The sequence below is a fragment of the Fukomys damarensis genome, unplaced genomic scaffold (genome assembly GCF_012274545.1).
Source record: "Fukomys damarensis isolate Sample0158 unplaced genomic scaffold, DMR_v1.0_HiC HiC_scaffold_30, whole genome shotgun sequence".
Lineage (NCBI taxonomy): Eukaryota > Metazoa > Chordata > Mammalia > Rodentia > Bathyergidae > Fukomys > Fukomys damarensis.
The window spans coordinates 51,347,598-51,354,548 of NW_022900942.1; positions in this window are offsets into that span (position 1 = coordinate 51,347,598).

Here is a 6,951-nt window from a genome sequence, read left to right on the forward strand (position 1 = left end):
TAACCAGCTCTTCAAATGTCTAGGGTAATCTCAATGTAATAAATATGATTTTAGTGAGTCGTACTGAAGCTAGTGCAGAAGATATTTTCTTTGGTGTCATTTTATTGACTCAGAATTTTACCACATGGGGATTTACCAATGCTGTGCTACACTTGACTTGTTAGGTCATGTTGTGAATCCTTATTGCCAGGAAAGCTGTGGATAGCTCCAAGTTCCCTCCGTGGTATAGACAAACTAACTGAAGGCCCAGAAAAATCAACACTATGTTTTTCAGAGCTACTAACACGTAAAAAGCAGGCGTTTTACTATTCCATTTTTTCTGCTCCCAGTTATCTCTAATGGAGATGCTAGCCGTGGTTCTTACACTTGTGCCACCTGGGGATTATCTGTTATCATACGGACTGCTGGGCCCACCCTAGTGGGGCTGGCTCAGCAGGTCTGAGACAGGCCCAGGAATTTTTTTTTGTTTTGTTTTTTGGTACCGGGGATTGAACTCCAGCCCTTGTGCTTTCAGGGCAAGTGGTGAAACCATTGAGCTAAATCCCCGGCCCGGAATTGATATTTCTAACAAGTTTCTGGGTAATGCTCCTGCTCCTGCTCCTGCTCCTGGAAAGGCACCTTTGAAAGCCATTGGACAAAACCAATAACCAGCAAGGGAAAGGGAAGAAAAGGGTACACATGATTCATACTCTGATAGTGAGCTTTCAAGACAGAAGAAGCGTGAAAAGAAGTATTCTAGATCAGGAAAGTCAGGAACTGTGAGTTTCCTCACAAGATTATTCTACTTTACAGGTAATATTAATCCCCTACCATAGGATTGCTTTAACTGGTGTTTCCCCTGGTTTGTAGTCGTTTTCTAATTTATGTTTTACTGATCCTGAGTATTTATCATTTTTGAAATATTTTACCATATTATTGTTATGTGTTTTCTGTAACAGCCACGTAATACTTTTGGAATCCGGCAAAACATAAATAAATCTGAGTAATATACTTCACATAACAAGATGAACAAAAATTGTGGGGTTTTTTTGGTATAAAGGATTCATGAAAATTGCAGTAAGAAATAAAATGAAGCAAAACTTTTTTTTTTTTCCCTCCTACAGAGAAGTTCAAAAAAACCAAGGGCTGTACATTGTCATTTTTTTTTTTTACCATTAGGTGGCACTGGTCTGTCAGGAAGGCAAATTTGAGGAATCCAGAAATTGACCAACAGCCCCAGAGAAGGGGACTAGCCACACAGAAAATACTAGGGCTTCAGAAAGTGAGTACTTTTCTAAGATTAGATCTGTGCAAGGGAATAAACCGGGATTTCCATTTCTTCTTTTTTCTTCTTTTCTAGAATGACTGTAACTTGCAAATAACTTAACTAATGCTCTGCTTCCAGAAGTTCTGATTGTACTGATAGCTCCCTGCAGAGAACGCCAAGAGGGGAGGCGGTGACACGGTGGTCCTGGTCTGCCAGACAGGAACTTGGGGTCAGGCAGACTCGGTTCTATTTGGCTTCACCCAGTGTTCACACTCACTACATCCCGTACCTGGCATCTGGGGCATGCTCAAAAATGTCACATTCTTCCCCCCACCGTAAATGCTAGGATCTTGGGGCACAGTTTGCCTGCCCCCAGAAGACGACTGACTGGGAACACAGCAGAAGCACAGTTAGTGACTGCTGAAGGTAAGAAAAGCAAACAAAATGCAACACCCAATCTGTCTGGGCATTAAAAATTTATCCCTAAAGTGAAATTCGGAGTTTTAGTTCAGCTTTTCAAACACTGAAAGCTACTTGAACTCCTATGTTTAAAGCCCACCCAAGGCATTTAGCAAGTTCGCAGATACATGATACAAAGATCTTGATCTAATGAAGTGTACAGTTTACCAGGAAAGAAAAGGTATACAGCGTTCCCCCCTTGTCTAACAGGGTATGTTAGATGATCCCCAGGGATGCCCGAAACATTAGGTAGTACTGAACTGCGCATCTATCTATCTATAATATATTTTTCATATATATGTATAATAAAGCTTAATTTATAATTTAGGCACTGTGAAAGATTAACAAAAAAAATACTAGTAACTAATAATAAATCAGCTATAATAATATACTGTAATAAAAGTTATTTAAAACCTATGAATTATTTCTTCATGTTTTAGTTCAGATAACAGAAACTACAGAAAGGGAAACCACAGAAGAGAGGGTCACTACTGTAAGAAGAAGTACTATAACAGGAGGGAGGAAACCATAACCACATAAACACCCACAAAAACAGCTCTCAGGAGCCCAGGAAAGACAGGAATGACTTTCTGCTGAGGGGGAAGATGGGGCAGTGGGCTTGGCTTTGGAGAAGGGGCAGATTATGTCTGTAGAGATAGGAAGAGGGAAAATGCACAGATCAGAGACAGCATGTGCCTGAACAAGAGATGTGAGGAAGAAGAACAGGGCGTGTGGCTTGGTATCTGCACTGAGAGTGGCAAGAAGAGACTATCACCGTTTCTCGGTGTGGGTGCTACTGGAATTTTAGATAGGAAAATGCTTCCTGAGTGGTCAAGCCTTCCTGAAGGTTTAGCGTTCCCAGACTTTGGAAAAGAAGTACCTACCAGGCCCTGGACAGCCAAAATGCCCCTCTTTCCTCTTGTTTCCAAACCAACCCTCCACTCCTGCGTGCTGCGTGATCCCTAGGCTTCTTCGCCTGTCTGATCAAAGCAGACCAGGTCCTGAGCATCTCCTTCTTCCTTTTTCATTAAATCAGTCTTTTTTTGTTGTTCTCAACAAGCCAGATCCTATCTATTTCTTCTTGGCCATCTTAACCAAAAAGAATCTTTTCATTTACTTAGCAATTTGAACACCTCCCTAAACACACTCCCTGGCAAGAGCTGTTTTTGATTTCTGTTAGCTCGAAGGTCAAAGACTCATCGACATCCGCTTCTACCTCATATTCTGTTACAATAACAGTGGACTTTTCTGGTTCTTCCAGAGAACCAGGCATTCTTGTCCTCAGGCGTTGGTATACGTTCTTCTCTCAACCTAGCACATCCTTCTTTGTCCTCTTCCTGTCATCCCACGGATTTATAATTACGCTGAGATCTTGGCTGGGATGCCCAGCTTCTGTAGGCTCTGTGGGACTTTATGATAATTCTTTTTATCATTAATCATCAAGAGTTTAGCCATCTTCTTGCAGGCATTTCTCGTCGTACTGTTATACTGTGGTATAAATCCTGGAGTTCCATCTTCTTCACCCTGACCATCAAGGTCCATATAATACAATTCAGTAAATTTTCCCGGTGATTTGAAATAAAAAATTTCAAAGTCTTGTGAAGCATACTTCTGATACTTTAACATAAGCTACACTAGGATAAGGGATTTAGCTCAGTGGCACCACGCCTGCCTGGCAAGCGCAACGTTCTGTGGTCCTGAGTTCGATCCCTGGTACTGCAAAAACAGAACAAAACAAAAAAGATAAGCTATACTGAAAAATCATATATACAGATGAGATGTTTGATGAGCGCTAGCAAAGCTGTTGAAATCTGTGGTACTCTGAAAGCAAGAAAACAAAACAAAACAACAACAACAAAAAAACAAAAAGGACAGACCTAAAGCTCCTTCATGATTTCAATTAAGGTTTCTAACTTTTATTATAGTTTGCCAATTTTCAAAAATACCAATTCCTACTCAAAGTATTATTCACATTGTGTATGCTTTATTCACAAATAAGGTATTTTGCAAAATTTAGGCCAGTTACTCTCACTCTTACACCTGTCTGCTAATTAGGTTGACTGGGAAGTTTCTATCAGTACGAATTTCTGGTTCTCAGCCTTACAGATTTTAATTTAGCTCATTAGGTTTTTCCTAAGGATAGGGAGACTTTATTTAGACTAATGAATTCTCATTCTTTGTAAAGTACTTTGCTTTAAATTCATAATCAAATTTGTTAAGAATTGCCATTTTTTATTATCTACTAATTTTTGGAACAAAAGCAAAAGCAGAGTTTCTAAAATTTGTGGGTAATCGAATATTCTTGCTGGCTTCCATATTTACCATAGAGTTTATACTTACTAATTCCTAAATCTGTGTAGCTAGCTCAGTTGCACATTAGAACATTAAGTATAACTCTGATGTTACTGTAATTTAGAGATAGTGGAATCTATCTGTTATGGATAAACAGTGTTCCCTAAAAAGAAGATATGCAGACGTCCTAACCACTAGGAACTTCGAATGTGACCTTACTTGGAAAAAGTGTCTGTGCAGATTTAACTCAGTTAAGCTCATGAAGTTGGACTTATACATAGACAGTAAAACTGGTGTTTTTATAAAAATGGGGAATTTGGGTATAGACATGCACAGAGGAAAAAGGACAAAAGACAGAACTCTACATGAAGATGGAGGCCTGAAGTGGCACATCTCTAAGAGAAGAAAGCCAAAGGCTGCTGATCAACCACCGAGCAGAAAAGGAGAGGTGGGAAACCCACAGATTCCAGATGAAACAGGGCTCTGCCAATACCTTCATTGTGGATTTCTGGCCTCCAGAACTGTGAGACAGGAAACTTCTGCTGTTTTAAGCTCCCCAGATTTTGTACCTTGTTACAGCAGTTTTAGCAATTTGATACTAAACATGCCTGCCCACACACAGTACCATGGGCTGCCCTCGGATCTTAAGATGGAGTTTGATTGTCAAGGATAAGATTAATTAGTCAAAGGCAAACCTGGGGCAATCATCAGAAAGTCACTCTCCAAGTACGTTCCTTACCAGTCTGGTGAAGCCTATGAACCCCTTTTATAGAACATTTTTAAAATTTATAAAACACACCAGATTATAAATAAGCCCAATTATATCAAAATAGTTGTAGAATTAATAAAAATTTTTTTTAATTGTGGTAAAACTAAAAGGCTATTCGTGATATTCAGAATAAGTGCTACTTTGAAATAAGTGGGATATGTAAAAACAGTTGTGAATTCCATTGTGACAAACACCTAGATCTCGCCAACCCTACTACACTGCCATCCTTATAATTTAAAGAAATTCTGCATTTCAGTTAAAGGTTGTGGAAATATACATGCAGTTAATCCCCTGCATCTCTGGGAACTCCCTGAGTTCTGTCAATGGACAGTTTGAGAGTTGAGGGAGGCCACAGAAAGAAGGCTTATAGAGGACTGGCTCTCAGGGTTTATTCAGATACCTTCTTTCCCCACTTTATGAGTTGTCCTGAATGACTGTGACAATGTGTGGCTGACACTTAACTGTGACCCTCTGATGTGCCTGCCTGTACTGCAGGGGAAAGCCAAAGCCCGCATATACAGCTAGTGTTTCTCCTTTGCAGGCCCGGTGCTCCGTGAGATCTGGGTCCAGCTGTTTCTTTGGGAGCACTTAGGATTTCTGGCTTTGAGATGTTCCTCCCGTATTTGCATGTTATTTGCAGGAATGACTGAAAGGAAGCTTCGTGTGCTGGTTTTACTGGCATGCACAGACGTTGCTGGTTTTTGCAGCAGTCTTATTTTGGCTCTAGTGTCAGTCTCCAGATCCACTGGTGCCGAGGGGCAAGGCGCAGGTTTCACCTGTGTCACGCATTCGGTCAGGTGTGATCTGGGCCTGGCTCCGGCAGGAAGAGTACCATCCTGGTAACTGCAGTTTCTCACTGTGGTCACGGACACAGACAGGCAGCAACTCTCCACACGGGGTTCTACTCTGTGGCTTGAAGTCATGACCCACAGCTCAAACTGGAGGGGGTTTCTTCAGCCTCCCTACACTTACGCAGTCAAATTAATATCCTGAAATAAATCTCATTACTTTAGCGTGTTAGCGAAATTCCGTCATTTGAAACCAGACTTTGACCCAATAGACTGCGATTTATATTTTTTCTTATAAAGGTCCTGTTGCTTTCTATTCTTTAACTTTGTCTTTCCAACTGTAAATACATTGGGAGCAAAATGCTGAAAAAATATGCTACTCTCTGATAAACAACAACAACAACAAACCCATAGTCACTTTTTATATCACAAAAACATCTATAAGGGGATCTCTCTCTCTCACACACACACACATCTTATTTTCTTCTTCCACAACTCCAGAATGACAAGAAACTCATCTTCTGAAAGTCAACACTGTAAGTAGAGTGCTACTTACATTTTAAATTTACTCATTACACAAGAGAACCGAGTTCAATTTTCCTCTCATCTCGGAGAAGTACTTGTGAAATCTCTAGAGGCTGAGGCCACACAGATACCACCAGCACTTTACCTGTGATTTTATCAAATCCCATTTCACAAACCCTATCAGCCAGATATACCCCTTAATTATGTGCAATCCCTTTAACAAACAGTTGAAAAAATCCTTTTGATTATAGAAATCCAAAGTAGGAAATCTAGAGCTCGGGTCTGAACCTGGATTCCCGCGGTTGAAAAATTCTTCGGCAACCATTGGATGGTGGGGGATTTTATACTTCCGTTTTTTGTAACGTTTCGAACGAAAGAAGTCCTGAAACGACTACATGCTTATTTCCTTTAGTACTAAGAAAATTTTAAAACCCGACTTAGTGACCTTTAACGTTAAAAATGTGATTTTCTTAACAAAAATGCAGCTTTATAGAAGGAACATAAAAAGCTGTGAACTCACAGGTCTTAAGCTATTTTTAGCCCTTGCTCTGCACTCCAAGAATACAGGTATTTTCCTGGTTTCCCCTGACGCGTGTCGATGGCTGATGAGCCTGGGAACCTGCAGGGAACTTTAGGGAACTCGGAAGAAGGCGCCGGGGTTGCTCCCGAAGCCTCCATGTTCCCCGTTCGCAAAGATTCCAAACAAAGACCCCCAGCTAAGGTGTCCCCTGCCCACAGATCCCTGTTAGCAAGGAACACCAGATCCCGAGTGTGGCTTAAGGAAAACCGGAACCGATCCCACAGGTCCCAGCCACCCCGCTAGGCCCAGCCGAGCGAGTCCCGCAGCCAAGGTCGAGGTCCCCGCAGTAGCC